Source organism: Oncorhynchus tshawytscha, unplaced genomic scaffold (assembly GCF_018296145.1).
Source record: "Oncorhynchus tshawytscha isolate Ot180627B unplaced genomic scaffold, Otsh_v2.0 Un_contig_145_pilon_pilon, whole genome shotgun sequence".
NCBI lineage: Eukaryota > Metazoa > Chordata > Actinopteri > Salmoniformes > Salmonidae > Oncorhynchus > Oncorhynchus tshawytscha.
In genome coordinates this window covers 32,312-46,889 of record NW_024608117.1, presented here as the reverse complement: position 1 = coordinate 46,889, position 14,578 = coordinate 32,312, and the positions used below count along the sequence as shown (strand labels likewise).

General features: G+C 43.6%; 1 pseudogene; it reads left to right on the top strand.

The window, feature by feature from the left end:
* Positions 1 to 1,970: 1,970 nt before the first annotated feature.
* On the top strand, positions 1,971 to 6,460 carry LOC112239219 (annotated as a pseudogene).
* Positions 6,461 to 14,578: the final 8,118 nt, after the last annotated feature.

The window sequence follows — 14,578 nt, the reverse complement described above, 5'->3', positions numbered from 1 at the left end:
TGTATTGTACATAGTCTGGTCATCTAGGTTTGTACCTAGACCTTCCATCACCATGACGACACACAGTCCAGTAACTGAGAACATCAAGGGGTTTGTGACGATGTGATGTGATGATGTCATGGTAGCGCGTGGCACTTGCAGTGATGAGGGTTGTGGGGTAGATTCCACGGGTGCACCACTATGACAAAAAACAAAGCAATCACTATGCCCTCAGTTGTTCTGGATGCAAGGGTCTACTAAAGAAGGAATGAATAGTTCAGGGCTTGCCCCGAGAACGTGCGCTGCCAGAGCCAGCAGAAGACGCCGACCACCGGGCTGTTTTCCAACGAGCCCAAATCAATTTTCACATAGGGATAAGTTGCTGTTTGTTAAGTATTTCAAGAAACTGAAAAATGTATATCACGCGAGAATTTTTATATTCCACAAGTATGATCAGATGAAATGTTTTATACAGATATTTATCAGACTCAATTTACAAATGTTGTTAAACACGAATATATATATATATATATTCACAAAAGTAGGGTGCTGGGCCTTTACTAGTCCTGTATTAGCGGACTGACACAGACTTTTTCAGCTGGCAAAAAAAAAAAAAATGAATTCCCGCGACTATGTACTCATATATTTCCCTGACGAGGCAAGGTCAGCGTCAGGCAGCTACTCGTTTCTATCAATTATTCAGTGTGTGTGTGTGTGTGTGTGTGTGTGTGTGTGTGTGTGTGTGTGTGTGTGTGTGTGTGTGTGTGTGTGTGTGTGTGTGTGTGTGTGTGTGTGTGTGTGTGTGTGTGTGTGTGTGTGTGTGTGTGTGTGTGTGTGTGTGTGTGTGGACGGGGAGATTTATTATGCTGTCGGACTGTGACTCGGCTGAACGAACAGGTTTTAATCAACAGATAAACGCAGCGGTAGACCATGTATTTGGTTCTCATGTTTCATGTTTACACTTGAGTTATATATTACCGGCCCGTTACGGTGTCGAATCATCTCCTCTCTCCGGTCCGGGGAATAGCCGCCTTTACTATAGTGACCTCCAGCGAGTGGACGGAACAAACCGATGCAGTCTGCGATGTACGCGAGGAGGAGACACACCTCGACGCATTCGTCTTGGAATGAAACGTTCTGCGATGCGCCAGTCTGTTCCGTTTTGACAGCTCGGGACAGAGAGACACCTACTGATAATACACAACGTGGATTAAATATGATGGTCTCTGAGCAAAAGCAGTGCACTGTATATGTGGGGAAAAGGGAGGGGGTGGGCATTTGGGACTTAAACTGTCTGGCAATCATTGAGCACTGACATCATCTACCATCTCTCACAGTCTCAAGTCAGAATTAGATTTTCACAAAATTTTTAGATATTTATTAAGTGTTTTAAAGTTGAGTTTAGGCCCTCCAATACAGCACACACACTAATAGCTGGTCTTCACACATGACAGTAACTACATCAACTGGTGCGGTATATATATGTGGTATCAATTAACACGGGTCATGACACCCCACCCTCTCTATCTCCTCTCTCTCTTCCCGCTCCCGGGTGAGTTTAAATGCGAACAGCACGTGGATATTACAATCCTCTCGAGCAGGACACTCGGTGTAGCAGCTCCAGGATGCAGCAGGGAGGAGGACATTTACTACCCGCCGAGGACGCGTGGATGGGATCTAACTGATTTGTCCTGCTGGTGATTAAGTTATGTCGAATCTTAACACCTATGACAGGTTGTCTTCGGAGTATTTTTGAATACTGTTCTGATTTAGTCCGTTTCTGTCTCGGAGCAGATTGGAGATGACAACGCTGAATATAAGAGGCAGGTGGGAGAGAGAGAGAGAGAGAGAGGGCTGAGAGAGAAGGGAAAAGGGACGGTGTGATTTCAGCGTTTTCTCCAAAGACATGTGAAATATAACTAACCCTTCGCGGATGTGTGCTAGCGAATAAGACATTATTTCCCTGAATTTTTTATTTTCTTTGTTTTTACCCTCGTGCATGAGTGGTTAATTAAAATAATGGATTTCTTGAATTTCTCCGGGGTGGTGGACGAGCGGAATAGCACATACACCAACTCCTCGGCTACCGGGGACAGTGAGTACTCTCTCCTCTCCATAACCGGACTGACGGTAGTCGTGGGCTTTCTCATCCTGTTTACCATTGTGGGCAACGTGCTGGTGGTCATCGCGGTGTTGACCAGCCGCGCTCTCAAACCGCCTCAGAACCTCTTTCTGGTGTCCCTGGCCAGCGCGGACATCCTAGTGGCTACTCTCGTCATGCCTTTCTCTTTAGCTAACGAACTCATGGGCTACTGGTTCTTCGGGAAAGTTTGGTGCGACATCTACTTGGCGTTGGACGTCCTCTTTTGCACGTCGTCTATAGTTCACCTGTGCGCTATCAGTCTCGATCGTTACTGGTCGATCACCCAGGCGATAGAATACAACCAGAAGCGGACTCCTACACGGCTAAACGGGATGATCGTGGTGGTCTGGCTGATCTCGGCCGTTATTTCCTTTCCGCCGTTGATCTCCATGGACAGGAGCAGCGGAGGGGAGATCAGTCCTCAGTGTCGGCTGAACGATGAGACCTGGTATATTCTCTACTCCAGCATAGGATCCTTCTTCGCTCCCTGCGTTATCATGATACTAGTGTACATCAGGTGAGTTGACTTCCCCCCCCCCCCTTTAATTAAACCCACCTAATGTAGTGCACTTCTAGTGCATCTAGTATCTAGTATACTATCTAGTGTGTAGGGCTAAATGGAACCCTGTTCCCCTATCTAGTATACTATCTAGTGTTATGCGTGACTAAATGTAATTGATGAATCTTCTTCTGATCAGGATCTACCAGGTTGCTAAGACGCGGACGAGGACCATGTCGGAGAAGAAGAGAGAGGTGGAGGACAACGGAACTGCCCCGTTACACTTTAACGGGTTAGGGCAGGGGGGCGAGGAGGAGGGGTGCGGAGGATCTCTGAAGGAAAACGGTAGCGGTGGAGGATTTGCCCGGGAGAACGGGCACTGCCAGAGCCAGCAGAAGACGCCGGTGCCACAGGGGATGTTACCCAACGAACCCAAATTAACCCCGACCCCGACGATGGAGACGACTTTGACGACAGCAGCTCGTCGGACGAAAAACCCACATCCGCCAAAAAACATTCCCATTCCTCTTCCTCTTCCCATCAGCATCACCACCACCACCACCACCACCATGACGACAAGAAGGATTCCAAACCTTCAGAGAGAAGGAAGTCTACAGGAAGCAGGAAGAGCAGCTTGGCTTCGTCCAAACGCTCAGAGAGCAAGAAGTCGCGTGCCAGCTCTAAGTCCATCGAGCTGTTTTCGTCCCGTAGGAAACGGCGGAGCACCGTCAACAGGAAGAAAATAACAGCGGCGAGGGAGAAGAGGTTTACCTTCGTCTTGGCGGTGGTGATGGGAGTCTTCGTGATCTGCTGGTTCCCCTTCTTCTTCAGCTACAGGTATTCTACTGTGTTTCTACTGTGTTTCTGTGTTTCTACTGTGTTTCTACTGGTTTCTACTGTGTTTCTACTGTGTTTCTACTGGTTTCTACTGTGTTTCTACTGTGTTTCTGTGTTTCTACTGTGTTTCTACTGTGTTTCTGTGTTTCTACTGTGTTTCTACTGTGTTTCTACTGTGTTTCTGTGTTTCTACTGTGTTTCTGTGTTTCTACTGTGTTTCTGTGTTTCTACTGTGTTTCTGTGTTTCTACTGTGTTTCTGTGTTTCTGCTGTGTTTCTACTGTGTTTCTGTGTTTCTACTGTGTTTCTACTGTGTTTCTACTGTGTTTCTATTGTGTTTCTACTGGTTTCTACTGTGTTTCTACCTTGTTTCTGTGTTTCTACTGTGTTTCTGTGTTTCTACTGTGTTTCTACTGTGTTTCTACTGGTTTCTACTGTGTTTCTATTGTGTTTCTACTGGTTTCTACTGTGTTTCTACTGTGTTTCTACTGTGTTTCTGTGTTTCTACTGTGTTTCTACTGTGTTTCTGTCTTTCTACTGTGTTTCTACTGTGTTTCTACTGGGTTTCTATTGTGTTTCTACTGTGTTTCTGTGTTTTTACTGTGTTTCTATTGTGTTTCTATTGTGTTTCGACTGGTTTCTACTGTGTTTCTACTGTGTTTCTACTGTGTTTCTGTGTTTCTACTGTGTTTCTGTGTTTCTACTGTGTTTCTGTGTTTCTACTGTGTTTCTGTGTTTCTACTGTGTTTCTACTGTGTTTCTACTGTGTTTCTATTGTGTTTCTACTGTGTTTCTGTGTTACTGTGTTTCTACTGTGTTTCTATTGTGTTTCTACTGGTTTCTACTGTGTTTCTACTGTGTTTCTGTGTTTCTACTGGTTTCTGTGTTTCTACTGTGTTTCTGTGTTTCTACTGTGTTTCTACTGTGTTTCTATTGTGTTTCTACTGTGTTTCTACTGTGTTTCTGTGTTTCTACTGTGTTTCTACTGTGTTTCTACTGTGTTTCTGTGTTTCTACTGTGTTCCTACTGGTTTCTGTGTTTTAACTGTGTTTCTACTGTGTTTCTACTGTGTTTCTACTGTGTTTCTGTGTTTCTACTGTGTTTCTGTGTTTCTACTGTGTTTCTATTGTGTTTCTATTGTGTTTCTACTGTGTTTCTACTGTGTTTCTACTGTGTTTCTACTGTGTTTCTACTGTGTTTCTGTGTTTCTACTGTGTTTCTGTGTTTCTACTGTGTTTCTACTGGTTTCTGTGTTTCTACTGTGTTTCTGTGTTTCTACTGTGTGTTTCTGTGTTTCTACTGTGTTTCTACTGTGTTTCTACTGTGTTTCTGTGTTTCTACTGTGTTTCTACTGTGTTTCTGTGTTTCTGTTGTGTTTCTACTGGTTTCTACTGTGTTTCTATTGTGTTTCTACTGTGTTTCTGTGTTTCTACTGTGTTTCTACTGGTTTCTGTGTTTCTACTGTGTTTCTGTGTTTCTACTGTTTTCTACTGTGTTTCTACTGTGTTTCTATTGTGTTTCTACTGTGTTTCTGTGTTTGTGTTTCTACTGTGTCTCTACTGTATTTCTGTGTTTGTGTTTCTACTGTGTTTCTACTGTGTTTCTATTGTGTTTCTACTGTGTTTCTGTGTTTGTGTTTCTACTGTGTTTCTGTGTTTCTACTGGTTTCTGTGTTTCTACTGTGTTTCTGTGTTTCTGTGTTTCTACTGTGTTTCTACTGTGTTTCTATTGTGTTTATATTGTCTTTCTACTGGTTTCTACTGTGTTTCTACTGTGTTTGTGTTTCTACCGTGTTTCTGTGTTTCTACTGTGTTTCTGTGTTTCTACTGTGTTTCTATTGTGTTTCTACTGGTTTCTACTGTGTTTCTACTGTGTTTCTACTGGTTTCTACTGTGTTTCTACTGTGTTTCTATTGTGTTTCTACTGGTTTCTACTGTGTTTCTGTGTTTCTGTGTTTCTACTGTGTTTCTGTGTTTCTACTGTGTTTCTACTGGTTTCTACTGTGTTTCTATTGTGTTTCTACTGGTTTCTACTGTGTTTCTACTGTGTTTCTGTGTTTCTACTGTGTTTCTACTGTGTTTCTACTCGTTTTCTACTGTGTTTCTGTGTTCTACTGGTTTCTGTTTTTCTACTGGTTTCTACTGTGTTTCTACTGATTCTACTGGTTTCTACTGTGTTTCTACTGATTCTACTGGTTTCTACTGTTTTTCTACTGTGTTTCTACTGGTTTCTACTCTGTATTTCTACTATGTATTCTACACAGTAATACTGTAATACAAAGTTTTCCAAAGCTCCAGAGTTCTGTAACAGCTTTCCCCATCAGGTAAGAGGAGCAGACACCATTGAGCCAATTATTTGTCTCGCATCGCTCGTTGTTTACCTGTAGTTTTTTTTTTAGCTTCTTAAGTCATTTGATTGTGTGTTTTTTTTTTACTGTAAGGTCGGTGTGGTGAGATTTCACTCTAAGGTCGTGTCCATCTATATTTAGTAGGGTCCTTTGTAGAGATCAGGGCGGTGGCATTTGGGACGACAACTAAATGCTTCAAAAAATTTAAATGGTTTGACTACAGCCAGGTGGTAGCCAACTGTTAGTTTAATGTATGGATTGATTGATTGATTGATTGATTAATTGATCGTATTTGATCTGCTTACAGCCTGTATGGAGTGTGCCGGGCGCCGTGTGAGATCCCCCAGTCTCTTTTTAAGTTCTTCTTCTGGATAGGCTACGTCAACAGCTCCCTCAACCCCGTCATCTACACCATCTTCAACCAGGACTTCAGACGAGCATTCCAGAAGATTCTAGTCTGCAAGTCAGGGAAGAGGTCTTTCTGAAAAGACAGGGATGTGGGCCTATATATGAACATGGATGAACCTACAGTATATGGATATTTTAGTCCATTACGTTTGACCAGAACCCAGTCATTCAGAAAATACTCTGCAAGTCATGGAAGAGGTTCTCCTGATGGGGAAGTCACATGGACCCTAATGCTTTCCCCAATCACATGGACCCTAATGCTTTCCCAATCACATGGACCCTAATGCTTTCCCCAATCACATGGACCCTAATGCTTTCCCCAATCACATGGACCCGAATGCTTTCCCTAGTCACATGGACCCTAATGCTTTCCCTAGTCACATGGACCCTAATGACCCTAATGCTTTCCCTAGTCACATGGACCCTAATGCTTTCCCCAATCACATGGACCCTAATGCTTTCCCTAGTCACATGGACCCTAATGACCCTAATGCTTTCCCTAGTCACATGGACCCTAATGCTTTCCCTAGTCACATGGACCCTAATGCTTTCTCCAGTCACATGGGCCCTAATGCTTTCCCTAGTCACATGGACCCTAATGCTTTCCCTAGTCACATGGACCCTAATGCTTTCCCATCTAGTCACATGGACCCTAATGCTTTCCCCAAGTCACATGGACCCTAATGCTTTCCCTAGTCACATGGACCCTAATGCTTTCCCTAGTCACATGGACCCTAATGACCCTAATGCTTTCCCTAGTCACATGGACCCTAATGCTTTCCCTAGTCACATGGACCCTAATGCTTTCCCTAGTCACATGGACCCTAATGCTTTCCCTAGTCACATGGACCCTAATGCTTTCCCTAGTCACATGGACCCTAATGCTTTCCCTAGTCACATGGACCCTAATGCTTTCCTTAGTCACATGGACCCTAATGCTTTCCCTAGTCACATGGACCCTAATGTTTCCCTAGTCACATGGACCCTAATGCTTTCCCTAGTCACATGGACCCTAATGCTTTCCCTAGTCACATGGACCCTAAAGCTTTCCCTAGTCACATGGACCCTAATGACCCCCTAATGCTTTCCCTAGTCACATGGACCCTAATGCTTTCCCTAGTCACATGGACCCTAATGCTTTCCCTAGTCACATGGACCCTAATGCTTTCCTAGTCACATGGACCCTAATGCTTTCCCTAGTCACAAGGACCCTAATGCTTTCCCTAGTCACATGGACCCTAATGCTTTCCCTAGTCACATGGACCCTAATGCTTTCTCTAGGCACATGGACCCTAATGCTTTCCCTAGTCACATGGACCCTAATGCTTTCCCTAGTCACATGGACCCTAATGATTTCCCTAGTCACATGGACCCTAATGACCCTAATGCTTTCCCTAGTCACATGGACCCTAATGCTTTCCCTAGTCACATGGACCCTAATGATTTCCCTAGTCACATGGACCCTAATGACCCTAATGCTTTCCCTAGTCACATGGACCCTAATGCTTTCCCTAGTCACATGGACCCTAATGCTTTCCCTAGTCACATGGACCCTAATGCTTTCTCTAGTCACGTGGACCCTAATGGCCCTAATGCTTTCTCTAGTCACATGGACCCTAATGCTTTCCCTAGTCACATGGACCCTTATGCTTTCCCTAGTCACATGGACCCTAATGCTTTCTCCAGTCACATGGGCCCTAATGCTTTCCCTAGTCACATGGACCCTAATGCTTTCCCTTAGTCACATGGACCCTAATGCTTTCCCTAGTCACATGGATCCTAATGCTTCCCTAGTCACATGGACCCTAATGCTTCCCTAGTCACATGGACCCTAATGCTTTCCCTAGTCACATGGATTCTAATGCTTTCCCTAGTCACATGGACCCTAATGCTTTCCCTAGTCACATGGACCATAATGACCTAATGCTTTCCCTAGTCACATGGACCCTAATGCTTTCCCTAGTCACATGGACCCTAATGCTTTCCCTAGTCACATGGACCCTAATGCTTTCCTTAGTCACATGGACCCTAATGCTTTCTCTAGTCACATGGACCCTAATGCTTTCCCTAGTCACATGGACCCTAATGCTTTCCCTAGTCACATGGACCCTAATGCTTTCCCTAGTCACATGGACCCTAATGACCCTAATGCTTTCCCTAGTCACATGGACCCTAATGCTTTCCCTAGTCACATGGACCCTAATGCTTTCCCTAGTCACATGGACCCTAATGCTTTCCCTAGTCACATGGACCCTAATGCTTTCCCTAGTCACATGGACCCTAATGCTTTCCCTCTTGTCACATGGACCCTAATGCTTTCCCTAGTCACATGGGCCCTAATGCTTTCCCTAGTCACATGGACCCTGATGCTTTTCCTAGTCACATGGACCCTAATGCTTTCCCTAGTCACATGGACCCTAATGCTTTCCCTAGTCACATGGACCCTAATGACCCTAATGCTTTCCCTAGTCACATGGACCCTAATGCTTTCCCTAGTCACATGGACCCTAATGCTTTCCCTAGTCACATGGACCCTAATGCTTTCCCTAGTCACATGGACCCTAATGCTTTCCCTAGTCACATGGACCCTAATGCTTTCCCTAGTCACATGGACCCTAATGCTTTCCCTAGTCACATGGACCCTAATGCTTTCCCTAGTCACATGGACCCTGATGCTTTTCCTAGTCACATGGACCCTAATGCTTTCCCTAGTCACATGGACCCTAATGCTTTCCCTAGTCACATGGACCCTAATGCTTTCCCTAGTCACATGGATCCTAATGCTTTTCCTAGTCACATGGACCCTAATGCTTTCCCTAGTCACATGGACCAATATACATTGGGCTGTATTTAAAATGCCAACATATTCTCTATGAAGGTCACATGGATTCACATGTGACCAGGCAGAGGAAGGATATCAAGGATCTGGAAAGAGTCTGTATGGAGGAATGGTCTAAGATTCCTCCCAATGTGTTCTCCAATCTCATCATTTATTTTTATTTATTTAACCTTTTGTTATCAGGGAGTCACACTGAGACCAAGGTCTCTTTTACAGATGAGCCCTGAATTACAGAAATACACACATCAATATGAATTCAAAATACCCAAACACATTCATCAGTAATAAGGTCCACAATCAGCTTTTCTGAATTGACCTAGAGACACCAGAACATCACATTTAAGAATATTTTGACAATTGTGCCACAAATAAGGTGCAAGAAAACTAAAAGCTGATTTACCTAAGTCAGTAGAGACCATAGGAATTTCCAGATTTAACCATCCCTGAGACCAGGTGTAGTAAGTCGTATGTCTGAATTTTAGTAAAGATGTACAGTGGGACATTTTTGTAAAAGGGCTTTTATAAATGAAAACATAGCGATGTATCAATCTCTGTGACATCACAGAGGGTCAACCATCTTCCCGGTTAGAGAATGCAGTGATGACATCACAGAGGGCCAAGCAACTTCCCGGTTAGAGAATGCAGTGATGACATCACAGAGGGCCAAGCAACTTCCCGGTTAGAGAATGCAGTGATGACATCAGAGAGGGCCAACCAACTTCCCGGTTAGAGAATGCAGTGATGACATCACAGAGGGCCAAGCAACTTCCCGGTTAGAGAATGCAGTGATGACATCACAGAGGGCCAAGCAACTTCCCGGTTAGAGAATGCAGTGATGACATCACAGAGGGCCAAGCAACTTCCCGGTTAGAGAATGCAGTGATGACATCACAGAGGGCCAAGCAACTTCCCGGTTAGAGAATGCAGCGATGAGTACTAAAATTGGTCGGCCATAATAAATCCGGTGTGCTATGATAAACTGCATCTGTCAGCTATAATGAAGTGGCAGCTGATTTAATATTGATGATGTTGCCATAGTCTATCCCCTATAGGAACGTTGATTGAATAATCTGCTTTCTACTATGTAGAGAGAGGCGGGACCTATTTCTATAAAATAAGCCAATTTTTAGTCTCAGCTACTTTACTAACTCATCAATATGCTTTTTAAAAGACAGCTTTTCATCTATCCAGATGCCCAGACATTTGTAAGCAGGGACACGATCAATATGGACACTATCCAAAGGACATTAAATCATCAGAGTTATTTTGACGCTCTCTAGAGAACAACATATAATGAGTTTTACCTGCATTCAATACTAATTTCAGGTCAATTCAGTTTCTCTGTAATATATTGAAGGCAGACTGTAGTTCAGTTAGAGTCTGGTCAACCGTCGCGGGGCAATAGAATACACAACAGCATCACCGGCATACAAGTGCAGGTTACAAGTCGATATTGTTAATTAATGTAAACAGTAAAAAGAACAGGACCCAGAATCGATCCCTGCGGGACACCTTTCGTAATTATCCAGGAAACCTGATCGAACATCATCAGTAGAGACACACTGAGTTATATATATATATATATATATATATCAATACATGTTTAAACCAGTTACATGCAGTCTGGTCTAGGCCAAATAAGGAAAGACCCTAAATTAGCAGTGAGTGATCAACAGTATCAAAAGCCTTTAACAGGTCAATGAAAAGGGCAGCAGAATGTTCCCCATTATCCATATACAGTTAACCACATCATTTATAACTACGATGCGGCTGATCAACTATAGACTATAGTGACTGATCAACCATAGACTATAGTGACTGATCAACCATAGACTATAGTGACTGATCAACCATAGACTATAGTGACTGATCAACCATAGACTATAGTGACTGATCGACCATAGACTATAGTGACTGATCAACAGTAGACTATAGTGACTGATCAACAGTAGACTATAGTGACTGATCAACCATAGACTATAGTAACTGATCAACCATAGACTATAGTGACTGATCAACTATAGACTATAGTGACTGATCAACCTAGAATATAGTGACTGATCAACCATAGACTATAGTGACTGATCAACCATAGACTATAGTGACTGATCAACATAGACTATAGTGGCTGATCAACCATAGACTATAGTAACTGATCAACTATAGACTATAGTAACTGATCAACTATAGACTATAGTGACTGATCAACCTAGACTATAGTGACTGATCAACCATAGACTATAGTGACTGATCAACCATAGACTATAGTGACTGATCAACTGTAGACTATAGTGACTGATCAACCTAGACTATAGTGACTGATCAACTATAGACTATAGTGACTGATCAACCTAGACTATAGTGACTGATCAACCTAGACTATAGTGACTGATCAACCTAGAATATAGTGACAACCTAGAATATCAACCTAGAATATAGTGACTGATCAACCTAGAATATAGTGACTGATCAACCTAGAATATAGTGACTGATCAACCATAGACTATAGTGACTGATCAACCATAGACTATAGTGACTGATCAACCTAGACTATAGTGACTGATCAACCTAGACTATAGTGACTGATCAACTGAGAATATAGTGACTGATCAACCTAGAATATAGTGACTGATCAACCTAGAATATAGTGACTGATCAACCTAGAATATAGTGACTGATCAACCTAGACTACAGTCCCAAATCCTGGAAATGTTTTTACACAAATCAATACACAGATGGTGTAACTGTTAAAAAGGCCTAGGTCCGTTGGCAGAATGAAATGCACTGGGAGTGTCCCAGCTTCAGCTTTCAGATTTAAAGAAAATGTGACATTAAGAATATGGTAAGGTTGGGAGGTTTTTGTCCGGGTATATAAGAACTATTGGAGTGAGTGCCACTGAAACATTGTCTATTTACACAGTGACTACAATTACTATTGCAGAGAGAACCACTGAAACATTGTCTATTTATACAGTGACTACAATTACTATTGGAGAGAGAACCACTGAAACATTGTCTATTTACACAGTGACTACAAGAACTATTGCAGTGAGAACCACTGAAACATTGTCTATTTATACAGTGATTACAAGCCAAGGACTATTGCAGAGAGAACCCCTGAAACATTGTCTATTTACACAGTGACTACAATTACTATTGCAGAAAGAACCACTGAAACATTGTCTATTTACACAGTGACTACAATTACTATTGCAGAGAGAACCACTGAAACATTGTCTATTTATACAGTGACTACAATAACTATTGGAGAGAGAACCACTGAAACATTGTCTATTTATACAGTGACTACAATAACTATTGCAGAGAGAACCACTGAAACATTGTCTATTTATACAGTGACTACAATAACTATTGGAGAGAGAACCACTGAAACATTGTCTATTTATACAGTGACTACAAGCCAAGGACTATTGGAGAGAGAACCACTGAAACATTGTCTATTTATACAGTGACTACAATAACTATTGGAGAGAGAACCACTGAAACATTGTCTATTTATACAGTGACTACAAGCCAAAGACTATTGGAGAGAGAACCACTGAAACATTGTCTATTTATACAGTGACTACAAGCCATGGACTATTGCAGAGAGATGAACAGAGTCTTTAGGTGTCTATACATGCCGAGAGATCAACTCAAATGACACATTGGGTGGCTGTCTACATGGGTGATTACAAACCACGGACTTCAACAGGAAGCACAGACGGACGAACAGAGGGATGGACAGAAGGACGAACAGACGGACGAACAGACGGACGGACAGAGGGACATTGGATGGGTACAATACAAGCCGTTGACTACAACAGGAAGCACGGACAAACGAACAGACGGACGGACAGAGGGACGGACAGAGGGACGTTGGATGGGTACAATACAAGCCGTTGACTACAACAGGAAGCACGGACAAACGAACAGACGGACGGACAGAGGGACGGACAGAGGGACATTGGATGGGTACAATACACGCCGCTGACTACAACAGGAAGCACGGACAAACGAACAGACGGACGGACAGAGGGACGGACAGAGGGACGTTGGATGGGTACAATACAAGCCGTTGACTACAGTCGATAGCAACTGGCACTTTGATTAATATAAGTGACTTCTGTGTTCTTATGGCCTTGACAATCCACATACACACGACAGCTGTGACATCACAGTAGACAACACAGTATTGATCTGTTATACGAACGTCCTCGCACACTGAGTGTGTGCTTCCAAAATGGCACCCTATTCCCTATTTAGTACACTACTTTTGACCGGGGCCCATAGGTTTTGAACAGGGCCCATAGGGTTTGAACAGGGCCCATAGGGTTTGAACAGGACCCATAGGGTTTGAACAGGGCTCATAGGGTTTGAACAGGACCCATAGGGTTTGAACAGGGCTCATAGGGTTTGAACAGGACCCATAGGGTTTGAACAGGGCCCATAGGGTTTGAACAGGGCCCATAGGGTTTGAACAGGACCCATAGGGTTTGAACAGGGCCCATAGGGTTTGAACAGGACCCATAGGGTTTGAACAGGGCTCATAGGGTTTGAACAGGACCCATAGGGTTTGAACACGGCCCATAGGGTTTGAACAGGACCAATAGGGTTTGAACAGGACCCATAGGGTTTGAACAGGACCCATAGGGTTTGAACAGGACCCATAGGGTTTGACAGGACCCATAGGGTTTGAACAGGACCCATAGGGTTTGAACAGGCCTCTGGTCAAAAGTAGGTCACGACTCAGTGATTAGGTGTCAGTTGGAACTGACCCACTAACTGTAATGTGATTTTGGGGACTTTGGGGGACAGAAGGGCTTGTTTGCTAACTGTCTCGGTCGATAGCAACAAAGATGTTTATGTCCGAAAAACAACATAAATTCACCCAAATCATGTTCCATTATTAAGGCTTCTAGTGTTCTACCCTCAGCAGTGAAGAAAAGGCCCCCTCCATATTCCCTATGGTCCCTAGTTAAAAGCATTGACCTCCATATTCCCTATATTCCCTGGAGCAGTGACCTCCATATTCCCTGTGGTCTCTGGAGCAGTGACCTCCATATTCCCTATGGTCTCTGGAGCAGTGACCTCCATATTCCCTATGTTCTCTGGAGCAGTGACCTCCATATTCCCTATGGTCTCTGGAGCAGTGACCTCCATATTCCCTATTGTCTCTGGTCAAAAGCAGTGACCTCCATATTCCCTATGGTCCCTGGAGCAGTGACCTCCATATTCCCTATGGTCCCTGGAGCAGTGAACTCCATATTCCCTATGGTCCCTGGAGCAGTGACCTCCATATTCCCTATGTTCTCTGGAGCAGTGACCTCCATATTCCCTATGGTCCCTGGAGCAGTGACCTCCATATTCCCTATGGTCCCTGGAGCAGTGACCTCCATATTCCCTATGGTCCCTGGAGCAGTGACCTCCATATTCCCTATTGTCTCTGGTCAAAAGCAGTGACCTCCATATTCCCTATGGTCCCTGGAGCAGTGACCTCCATATTCCCTATGGTCCCTGGAGCAGT